Raw genomic sequence first — 12,242 nt, forward strand, 5'->3', positions numbered from 1 at the left:
AAACCTAACCTTAATAACCTTTAGAGCAATACCCACATCAGCTCCTAAACCTAACCTGGGGTACCCTTACAATATACCCCCTTTGGGATGTATTTATTTTATTTTATTTTATTGTACTAACAGCTGTGTTTGTGTCCCTTTCCCGCTCTTGGGTGGGCTCTTAGTGGTCAGTTGAGGGAAGGACTGTGCACAACCAGGCCTGGGCCCTTTATTGGACCCAGGCCTTGGAGTTTTACATTTTCCAAATGATCATATATTTCTATTTTCTACAACCACATCCACACCAACCCCTAACCCTAGCCTTAATTACCCTTAGAGTAATATCCACACTAGCCCCTAAACCTAACCTTAATTACCCTTAGAGCAATACCCACATCAGCTCCTAAACCTAACCTGGGGTACCCTTACAATAATACCCCCTTTGGGATGTATTTATTTTATTTTATTTTATTTTACTAAGAGCTGTGTTTCTGTCCCTTTCCCGCTCTTGGGTGGGTTCTTAGTGGTCAGTTGAGGGAAGGACTGTGCACAACCCGGCCTGGGCCCTTTATTGGACCCAGGCCTTGGATTTTACATTTTCCTATCCCACACACAACAATGCACACAATGTGGGCTCTGTGGCGCAATGGGTAGCGCATTGGGCTTCTAACATTCAAAATGTGGCCATTCAAAGGTTGTGGGTTCAAGTCCCAACAGAGTCACTGCCTTAGTCATTTTGCTAAGCTCACTTGGCCAACGAACAAGTCTATCTGACCACCAAAACTCTTTTCTCAAACAAACACTTTCATGCTCACAATAGCATGGCCTGTTCATTGATCTGATGACCTCCCATGGAGACTTTGCAGCAGAAGGTGCTGCGGCTCAGTTGGTTAAAGTGCCTGTTTAGTAAACAGGAGGTCATGGGTTCAAATCCCAGCAGTGCCTTTGTAGTGTGTTGTGGCCACCAAGTCTCTAAAATGTAAATGGCACTTTGCAGGAGGGCCAATCGGGTTGAGGCACTTGCTGACCTCATAGAGACTCGGCGGTGGCACCACTGGAAAGAGCACCCTCGAAAATGGGGGGTAGGGCTTGCTCTCATGCCTCTATCACCTTGCTGGCGAAAGTTATGGCAATCCGGCATGAGCATGGTGGTTTTCATCCCTATATCCTAACCCACCCTAACCTAACCCTAACCCTATATCCTAACCCTAACCCTAAATGGGGGGTAGGGCTTGCTCTCATGCCTCTATCACCTTGCTGGCGAAAGTTATGGCAATCCGGCATGAGCATGGTGGTTTTCATCCCTATATCCTAACCCTAACCTAACCCTAGCCTTTTCATCCCTATATCCTAACCCTAACCCACACCAACCCCTAACCTTAATTACCCTTAGAGTAATACCCACACTAGCCCCTAAACCTAACCTTGATTACCCTACCAGCCCCTAAACCTAACCTTAATAACCTTTAGAGCAATACCCACATCAGCTCCTAAACCTAACCTGGGGTACCCTTACAATATACCCCCTTTGGGATGTATTTATTTTATTTTATTTTATTGTACTAACAGCTGTGTTTGTGTCCCTTTCCCGCTCTTGGGTGGGCTCTTAGTGGTCAGTTGAGGGAAGGACTGTGCACAACCAGGCCTGGGCCCTTTATTGGACCCAGGCCTTGGAGTTTTACATTTTCCAAATGATCATATATTTCTATTTTCTACAACCACATCCACACCAACCCCTAACCCTAGCCTTAATTACCCTTAGAGTAATATCCACACTAGCCCCTAAACCTAACCTTAATTACCCTTAGAGCAATACCCACATCAGCTCCTAAACCTAACCTGGGGTACCCTTACAATAATACCCCCTTTGGGATGTATTTATTTTATTTTATTTTATTTTACTAAGAGCTGTGTTTCTGTCCCTTTCCCGCTCTTGGGTGGGTTCTTAGTGGTCAGTTGAGGGAAGGACTGTGCACAACCCGGCCTGGGCCCTTTATTGGACCCAGGCCTTGGATTTTACATTTTCCTATCCCACACACAACAATGCACACAATGTGGGCTCTGTGGCGCAATGGGTAGCGCATTGGGCTTCTAACATTCAAAATGTGGCCATTCAAAGGTTGTGGGTTCAAGTCCCAACAGAGTCACTGCCTTAGTCATTTTGCTAAGCTCACTTGGCCAACGAACAAGTCTATCTGACCACCAAAACTCTTTTCTCAAACAAACACTTTCATGCTCACAATAGCATGGCCTGTTCATTGATCTGATGACCTCCCATGGAGACTTTGCAGCAGAAGGTGCTGCGGCTCAGTTGGTTAAAGTGCCTGTTTAGTAAACAGGAGGTCATGGGTTCAAATCCCAGCAGTGCCTTTGTAGTGTGTTGTGGCCACCAAGTCTCTAAAATGTAAATGGCACTTTGCAGGAGGGCCAATCGGGTTGAGGCACTTGCTGACCTCATAGAGACTCGGCGGTGGCACCACTGGAAAGAGCACCCTCGAAAATGGGGGGTAGGGCTTGCTCTCATGCCTCTATCACCTTGCTGGCGAAAGTTATGGCAATCCGGCATGAGCATGGTGGTTTTCATCCCTATATCCTAACCCACCCTAACCTAACCCTAACCCTATATCCTAACCCTAACCCTAAATGGGGGTAGGGCTTGCTCTCATGCCTCTATCACCTTGCTGGCGAAAGTTATGGCAATCCGGCATGAGCATGGTGGTTTTCATCCCTATATCCTAACCCTAACCTAACCCTAGCCTTTTCATCCCTATATCCTAACCCTAACCCACACCAACCCCTAACCTTAATTACCCTTAGAGTAATACCCACACTAGCCCCTAAACCTAACCTTGATTACCCTACCAGCCCCTAAACCTAACCTTAATAACCTTTAGAGCAATACCCACATCAGCTCCTAAACCTAACCTGGGGTACCCTTACAATATACCCCCTTTGGGATGTATTTATTTTATTTTATTTTATTGTACTAACAGCTGTGTTTGTGTCCCTTTCCCGCTCTTGGGTGGGCTCTTAGTGGTCAGTTGAGGGAAGGACTGTGCACAACCAGGCCTGGGCCCTTTATTGGACCCAGGCCTTGGAGTTTTACATTTTCCAAATGATCATATATTTCTATTTTCTACAACCACATCCACACCAACCCCTAACCCTAGCCTTAATTACCCTTAGAGTAATATCCACACTAGCCCCTAAACCTAACCTTAATTACCCTTAGAGCAATACCCACATCAGCTCCTAAACCTAACCTGGGGTACCCTTACAATAATACCCCCTTTGGGATGTATTTATTTTATTTTATTTTATTTTACTAAGAGCTGTGTTTCTGTCCCTTTCCCGCTCTTGGGTGGGTTCTTAGTGGTCAGTTGAGGGAAGGACTGTGCACAACCCGGCCTGGGCCCTTTATTGGACCCAGGCCTTGGATTTTACATTTTCCTATCCCACACACAACAATGCACACAATGTGGGCTCTGTGGCGCAATGGGTAGCGCATTGGGCTTCTAACATTCAAAATGTGGCCATTCAAAGGTTGTGGGTTCAAGTCCCAACAGAGTCACTGCCTTAGTCATTTTGCTAAGCTCACTTGGCCAACGAACAAGTCTATCTGACCACCAAAACTCTTTTCTCAAACAAACACTTTCATGCTCACAATAGCATGGCCTGTTCATTGATCTGATGACCTCCCATGGAGACTTTGCAGCAGAAGGTGCTGCGGCTCAGTTGGTTAAAGTGCCTGTTTAGTAAACAGGAGGTCATGGGTTCAAATCCCAGCAGTGCCTTTGTAGTGTGTTGTGGCCACCAAGTCTCTAAAATGTAAATGGCACTTTGCAGGAGGGCCAATCGGGTTGAGGCACTTGCTGACCTCATAGAGACTCGGCGGTGGCACCACTGGAAAGAGCACCCTCGAAAATGGGGGGTAGGGCTTGCTCTCATGCCTCTATCACCTTGCTGGCGAAAGTTATGGCAATCCGGCATGAGCATGGTGGTTTTCATCCCTATATCCTAACCCTAACCTAACCCTAGCCTTTTCATCCCTATATCCTAACCCTAACCCACACCAACCCCTAACCTTAATTACCCTTAGAGTAATACCCACACTAGCCCCTAAACCTAACCTTGATTACCCTACCAGCCCCTAAACCTAACCTTAATAACCTTTAGAGCAATACCCACATCAGCTCCTAAACCTAACCTGGGGTACCCTTACAATATACCCCCTTTGGGATGTATTTATTTTATTTTATTTTATTGTACTAACAGCTGTGTTTGTGTCCCTTTCCCGCTCTTGGGTGGGCTCTTAGTGGTCAGTTGAGGGAAGGACTGTGCACAACCAGGCCTGGGCCCTTTATTGGACCCAGGCCTTGGAGTTTTACATTTTCCAAATGATCATATATTTCTATTTTCTACAACCACATCCACACCAACCCCTAACCCTAGCCTTAATTACCCTTAGAGTAATATCCACACTAGCCCCTAAACCTAACCTTAATTACCCTTAGAGCAATACCCACATCAGCTCCTAAACCTAACCTGGGGTACCCTTACAATAATACCCCCTTTGGGATGTATTTATTTTATTTTATTTTATTTTACTAAGAGCTGTGTTTCTGTCCCTTTCCCGCTCTTGGGTGGGTTCTTAGTGGTCAGTTGAGGGAAGGACTGTGCACAACCCGGCCTGGGCCCTTTATTGGACCCAGGCCTTGGATTTTACATTTTCCTATCCCACACACAACAATGCACACAATGTGGGCTCTGTGGCGCAATGGGTAGCGCATTGGGCTTCTAACATTCAAAATGTGGCCATTCAAAGGTTGTGGGTTCAAGTCCCAACAGAGTCACTGCCTTAGTCATTTTGCTAAGCTCACTTGGCCAACGAACAAGTCTATCTGACCACCAAAACTCTTTTCTCAAACAAACACTTTCATGCTCACAATAGCATGGCCTGTTCATTGATCTGATGACCTCCCATGGAGACTTTGCAGCAGAAGGTGCTGCGGCTCAGTTGGTTAAAGTGCCTGTTTAGTAAACAGGAGGTCATGGGTTCAAATCCCAGCAGTGCCTTTGTAGTGTGTTGTGGCCACCAAGTCTCTAAAATGTAAATGGCACTTTGCAGGAGGGCCAATCGGGTTGAGGCACTTGCTGACCTCATAGAGACTCGGCGGTGGCACCACTGGAAAGAGCACCCTCGAAAATGGGGGGTAGGGCTTGCTCTCATGCCTCTATCACCTTGCTGGCGAAAGTTATGGCAATCCGGCATGAGCATGGTGGTTTTCATCCCTATATCCTAACCCACCCTAACCTAACCCTAACCCTATATCCTAACCCTAACCCTAAATGGGGGGTAGGGCTTGCTCTCATGCCTCTATCACCTTGCTGGCGAAAGTTATGGCAATCCGGCATGAGCATGGTGGTTTTCATCCCTATATCCTAACCCTAACCTAACCCTAGCCTTTTCATCCCTATATCCTAACCCTAACCCACACCAACCCCTAACCTTAATTACCCTTAGAGTAATACCCACACTAGCCCCTAAACCTAACCTTGATTACCCTACCAGCCCCTAAACCTAACCTTAATAACCTTTAGAGCAATACCCACATCAGCTCCTAAACCTAACCTGGGGTACCCTTACAATATACCCCCTTTGGGATGTATTTATTTTATTTTATTTTATTGTACTAACAGCTGTGTTTGTGTCCCTTTCCCGCTCTTGGGTGGGCTCTTAGTGGTCAGTTGAGGGAAGGACTGTGCACAACCAGGCCTGGGCCCTTTATTGGACCCAGGCCTTGGAGTTTTACATTTTCCAAATGATCATATATTTCTATTTTCTACAACCACATCCACACCAACCCCTAACCCTAGCCTTAATTACCCTTAGAGTAATATCCACACTAGCCCCTAAACCTAACCTTAATTACCCTTAGAGCAATACCCACATCAGCTCCTAAACCTAACCTGGGGTACCCTTACAATAATACCCCCTTTGGGATGTATTTATTTTATTTTATTTTATTTTACTAAGAGCTGTGTTTCTGTCCCTTTCCCGCTCTTGGGTGGGTTCTTAGTGGTCAGTTGAGGGAAGGACTGTGCACAACCCGGCCTGGGCCCTTTATTGGACCCAGGCCTTGGATTTTACATTTTCCTATCCCACACACAACAATGCACACAATGTGGGCTCTGTGGCGCAATGGGTAGCGCATTGGGCTTCTAACATTCAAAATGTGGCCATTCAAAGGTTGTGGGTTCAAGTCCCAACAGAGTCACTGCCTTAGTCATTTTGCTAAGCTCACTTGGCCAACGAACAAGTCTATCTGACCACCAAAACTCTTTTCTCAAACAAACACTTTCATGCTCACAATAGCATGGCCTGTTCATTGATCTGATGACCTCCCATGGAGACTTTGCAGCAGAAGGTGCTGCGGCTCAGTTGGTTAAAGTGCCTGTTTAGTAAACAGGAGGTCATGGGTTCAAATCCCAGCAGTGCCTTTGTAGTGTGTTGTGGCCACCAAGTCTCTAAAATGTAAATGGCACTTTGCAGGAGGGCCAATCGGGTTGAGGCACTTGCTGACCTCATAGAGACTCGGCGGTGGCACCACTGGAAAGAGCACCCTCGAAAATGGGGGGTAGGGCTTGCTCTCATGCCTCTATCACCTTGCTGGCGAAAGTTATGGCAATCCGGCATGAGCATGGTGGTTTTCATCCCTATATCCTAACCCACCCTAACCTAACCCTAACCCTATATCCTAACCCTAACCCTAAATGGGGGTAGGGCTTGCTCTCATGCCTCTATCACCTTGCTGGCGAAAGTTATGGCAATCCGGCATGAGCATGGTGGTTTTCATCCCTATATCCTAACCCTAACCTAACCCTAGCCTTTTCATCCCTATATCCTAACCCTAACCCACACCAACCCCTAACCTTAATTACCCTTAGAGTAATACCCACACTAGCCCCTAAACCTAACCTTGATTACCCTACCAGCCCCTAAACCTAACCTTAATAACCTTTAGAGCAATACCCACATCAGCTCCTAAACCTAACCTGGGGTACCCTTACAATATACCCCCTTTGGGATGTATTTATTTTATTTTATTTTATTGTACTAACAGCTGTGTTTGTGTCCCTTTCCCGCTCTTGGGTGGGCTCTTAGTGGTCAGTTGAGGGAAGGACTGTGCACAACCAGGCCTGGGCCCTTTATTGGACCCAGGCCTTGGAGTTTTACATTTTCCAAATGATCATATATTTCTATTTTCTACAACCACATCCACACCAACCCCTAACCCTAGCCTTAATTACCCTTAGAGTAATATCCACACTAGCCCCTAAACCTAACCTTAATTACCCTTAGAGCAATACCCACATCAGCTCCTAAACCTAACCTGGGGTACCCTTACAATAATACCCCCTTTGGGATGTATTTATTTTATTTTATTTTATTTTACTAAGAGCTGTGTTTCTGTCCCTTTCCCGCTCTTGGGTGGGTTCTTAGTGGTCAGTTGAGGGAAGGACTGTGCACAACCCGGCCTGGGCCCTTTATTGGACCCAGGCCTTGGATTTTACATTTTCCTATCCCACACACAACAATGCACACAATGTGGGCTCTGTGGCGCAATGGGTAGCGCATTGGGCTTCTAACATTCAAAATGTGGCCATTCAAAGGTTGTGGGTTCAAGTCCCAACAGAGTCACTGCCTTAGTCATTTTGCTAAGCTCACTTGGCCAACGAACAAGTCTATCTGACCACCAAAACTCTTTTCTCAAACAAACACTTTCATGCTCACAATAGCATGGCCTGTTCATTGATCTGATGACCTCCCATGGAGACTTTGCAGCAGAAGGTGCTGCGGCTCAGTTGGTTAAAGTGCCTGTTTAGTAAACAGGAGGTCATGGGTTCAAATCCCAGCAGTGCCTTTGTAGTGTGTTGTGGCCACCAAGTCTCTAAAATGTAAATGGCACTTTGCAGGAGGGCCAATCGGGTTGAGGCACTTGCTGACCTCATAGAGACTCGGCGGTGGCACCACTGGAAAGAGCACCCTCGAAAATGGGGGGTAGGGCTTGCTCTCATGCCTCTATCACCTTGCTGGCGAAAGTTATGGCAATCCGGCATGAGCATGGTGGTTTTCATCCCTATATCCTAACCCACCCTAACCTAACCCTAACCCTATATCCTAACCCTAACCCTAAATGGGGGGTAGGGCTTGCTCTCATGCCTCTATCACCTTGCTGGCGAAAGTTATGGCAATCCGGCATGAGCATGGTGGTTTTCATCCCTATATCCTAACCCTAACCTAACCCTAGCCTTTTCATCCCTATATCCTAACCCTAACCCACACCAACCCCTAACCTTAATTACCCTTAGAGTAATACCCACACTAGCCCCTAAACCTAACCTTGATTACCCTACCAGCCCCTAAACCTAACCTTAATAACCTTTAGAGCAATACCCACATCAGCTCCTAAACCTAACCTGGGGTACCCTTACAATATACCCCCTTTGGGATGTATTTATTTTATTTTATTTTATTGTACTAACAGCTGTGTTTGTGTCCCTTTCCCGCTCTTGGGTGGGCTCTTAGTGGTCAGTTGAGGGAAGGACTGTGCACAACCAGGCCTGGGCCCTTTATTGGACCCAGGCCTTGGAGTTTTACATTTTCCAAATGATCATATATTTCTATTTTCTACAACCACATCCACACCAACCCCTAACCCTAGCCTTAATTACCCTTAGAGTAATATCCACACTAGCCCCTAAACCTAACCTTAATTACCCTTAGAGCAATACCCACATCAGCTCCTAAACCTAACCTGGGGTACCCTTACAATAATACCCCCTTTGGGATGTATTTATTTTATTTTATTTTATTTTACTAAGAGCTGTGTTTCTGTCCCTTTCCCGCTCTTGGGTGGGTTCTTAGTGGTCAGTTGAGGGAAGGACTGTGCACAACCCGGCCTGGGCCCTTTATTGGACCCAGGCCTTGGATTTTACATTTTCCTATCCCACACACAACAATGCACACAATGTGGGCTCTGTGGCGCAATGGGTAGCGCATTGGGCTTCTAACATTCAAAATGTGGCCATTCAAAGGTTGTGGGTTCAAGTCCCAACAGAGTCACTGCCTTAGTCATTTTGCTAAGCTCACTTGGCCAACGAACAAGTCTATCTGACCACCAAAACTCTTTTCTCAAACAAACACTTTCATGCTCACAATAGCATGGCCTGTTCATTGATCTGATGACCTCCCATGGAGACTTTGCAGCAGAAGGTGCTGCGGCTCAGTTGGTTAAAGTGCCTGTTTAGTAAACAGGAGGTCATGGGTTCAAATCCCAGCAGTGCCTTTGTAGTGTGTTGTGGCCACCAAGTCTCTAAAATGTAAATGGCACTTTGCAGGAGGGCCAATCGGGTTGAGGCACTTGCTGACCTCATAGAGACTCGGCGGTGGCACCACTGGAAAGAGCACCCTCGAAAATGGGGGGTAGGGCTTGCTCTCATGCCTCTATCACCTTGCTGGCGAAAGTTATGGCAATCCGGCATGAGCATGGTGGTTTTCATCCCTATATCCTAACCCACCCTAACCTAACCCTAACCCTATATCCTAACCCTAACCCTAAATGGGGGGTAGGGCTTGCTCTCATGCCTCTATCACCTTGCTGGCGAAAGTTATGGCAATCCGGCATGAGCATGGTGGTTTTCATCCCTATATCCTAACCCTAACCTAACCCTAGCCTTTTCATCCCTATATCCTAACCCTAACCCACACCAACCCCTAACCTTAATTACCCTTAGAGTAATACCCACACTAGCCCCTAAACCTAACCTTGATTACCCTACCAGCCCCTAAACCTAACCTTAATAACCTTTAGAGCAATACCCACATCAGCTCCTAAACCTAACCTGGGGTACCCTTACAATATACCCCCTTTGGGATGTATTTATTTTATTTTATTTTATTGTACTAACAGCTGTGTTTGTGTCCCTTTCCCGCTCTTGGGTGGGCTCTTAGTGGTCAGTTGAGGGAAGGACTGTGCACAACCAGGCCTGGGCCCTTTATTGGACCCAGGCCTTGGAGTTTTACATTTTCCAAATGATCATATATTTCTATTTTCTACAACCACATCCACACCAACCCCTAACCCTAGCCTTAATTACCCTTAGAGTAATATCCACACTAGCCCCTAAACCTAACCTTAATTACCCTTAGAGCAATACCCACATCAGCTCCTAAACCTAACCTGGGGTACCCTTACAATAATACCCCCTTTGGGATGTATTTATTTTATTTTATTTTATTTTACTAAGAGCTGTGTTTCTGTCCCTTTCCCGCTCTTGGGTGGGTTCTTAGTGGTCAGTTGAGGGAAGGACTGTGCACAACCCGGCCTGGGCCCTTTATTGGACCCAGGCCTTGGATTTTACATTTTCCTATCCCACACACAACAATGCACACAATGTGGGCTCTGTGGCGCAATGGGTAGCGCATTGGGCTTCTAACATTCAAAATGTGGCCATTCAAAGGTTGTGGGTTCAAGTCCCAACAGAGTCACTGCCTTAGTCATTTTGCTAAGCTCACTTGGCCAACGAACAAGTCTATCTGACCACCAAAACTCTTTTCTCAAACAAACACTTTCATGCTCACAATAGCATGGCCTGTTCATTGATCTGATGACCTCCCATGGAGACTTTGCAGCAGAAGGTGCTGCGGCTCAGTTGGTTAAAGTGCCTGTTTAGTAAACAGGAGGTCATGGGTTCAAATCCCAGCAGTGCCTTTGTAGTGTGTTGTGGCCACCAAGTCTCTAAAATGTAAATGGCACTTTGCAGGAGGGCCAATCGGGTTGAGGCACTTGCTGACCTCATAGAGACTCGGCGGTGGCACCACTGGAAAGAGCACCCTCGAAAATGGGGGGTAGGGCTTGCTCTCATGCCTCTATCACCTTGCTGGCGAAAGTTATGGCAATCCGGCATGAGCATGGTGGTTTTCATCCCTATATCCTAACCCACCCTAACCTAACCCTAACCCTATATCCTAACCCTAACCCTAAATGGGGGGTAGGGCTTGCTCTCATGCCTCTATCACCTTGCTGGCGAAAGTTATGGCAATCCGGCATGAGCATGGTGGTTTTCATCCCTATATCCTAACCCTAACCTAACCCTAGCCTTTTCATCCCTATATCCTAACCCTAACCCACACCAACCCCTAACCTTAATTACCCTTAGAGTAATACCCACACTAGCCCCTAAACCTAACCTTGATTACCCTACCAGCCCCTAAACCTAACCTTAATAACCTTTAGAGCAATACCCACATCAGCTCCTAAACCTAACCTGGGGTACCCTTACAATATACCCCCTTTGGGATGTATTTATTTTATTTTATTTTATTGTACTAACAGCTGTGTTTGTGTCCCTTTCCCGCTCTTGGGTGGGCTCTTAGTGGTCAGTTGAGGGAAGGACTGTGCACAACCAGGCCTGGGCCCTTTATTGGACCCAGGCCTTGGAGTTTTACATTTTCCAAATGATCATATATTTCTATTTTCTACAACCACATCCACACCAACCCCTAACCCTAGCCTTAATTACCCTTAGAGTAATATCCACACTAGCCCCTAAACCTAACCTTAATTACCCTTAGAGCAATACCCACATCAGCTCCTAAACCTAACCTGGGGTACCCTTACAATAATACCCCCTTTGGGATGTATTTATTTTATTTTATTTTATTTTACTAAGAGCTGTGTTTCTGTCCCTTTCCCGCTCTTGGGTGGGTTCTTAGTGGTCAGTTGAGGGAAGGACTGTGCACAACCCGGCCTGGGCCCTTTATTGGACCCAGGCCTTGGATTTTACATTTTCCTATCCCACACACAACAATGCACACAATGTGGGCTCTGTGGCGCAATGGGTAGCGCATTGGGCTTCTAACATTCAAAATGTGGCCATTCAAAGGTTGTGGGTTCAAGTCCCAACAGAGTCACTGCCTTAGTCATTTTGCTAAGCTCACTTGGCCAACGAACAAGTCTATCTGACCACCAAAACTCTTTTCTCAAACAAACACTTTCATGCTCACAATAGCATGGCCTGTTCATTGATCTGATGACCTCCCATGGAGACTTTGCAGCAGAAGGTGCTGCGGCTCAGTTGGTTAAAGTGCCTGTTTAGTAAACAGGAGGTCATGGGTTCAAATCCCAGCAGTGCCTTTGTAGTGTGTTGTGGCCACCAAGTCTCTAAAATGTAAATGGCACTTTGCAGGAGGGCCAATC

This window comes from Myxocyprinus asiaticus, unplaced genomic scaffold, assembly GCF_019703515.2.
Source record: "Myxocyprinus asiaticus isolate MX2 ecotype Aquarium Trade unplaced genomic scaffold, UBuf_Myxa_2 HiC_scaffold_60, whole genome shotgun sequence".
In the NCBI taxonomy this organism is placed as follows: domain Eukaryota; kingdom Metazoa; phylum Chordata; class Actinopteri; order Cypriniformes; family Catostomidae; genus Myxocyprinus; species Myxocyprinus asiaticus.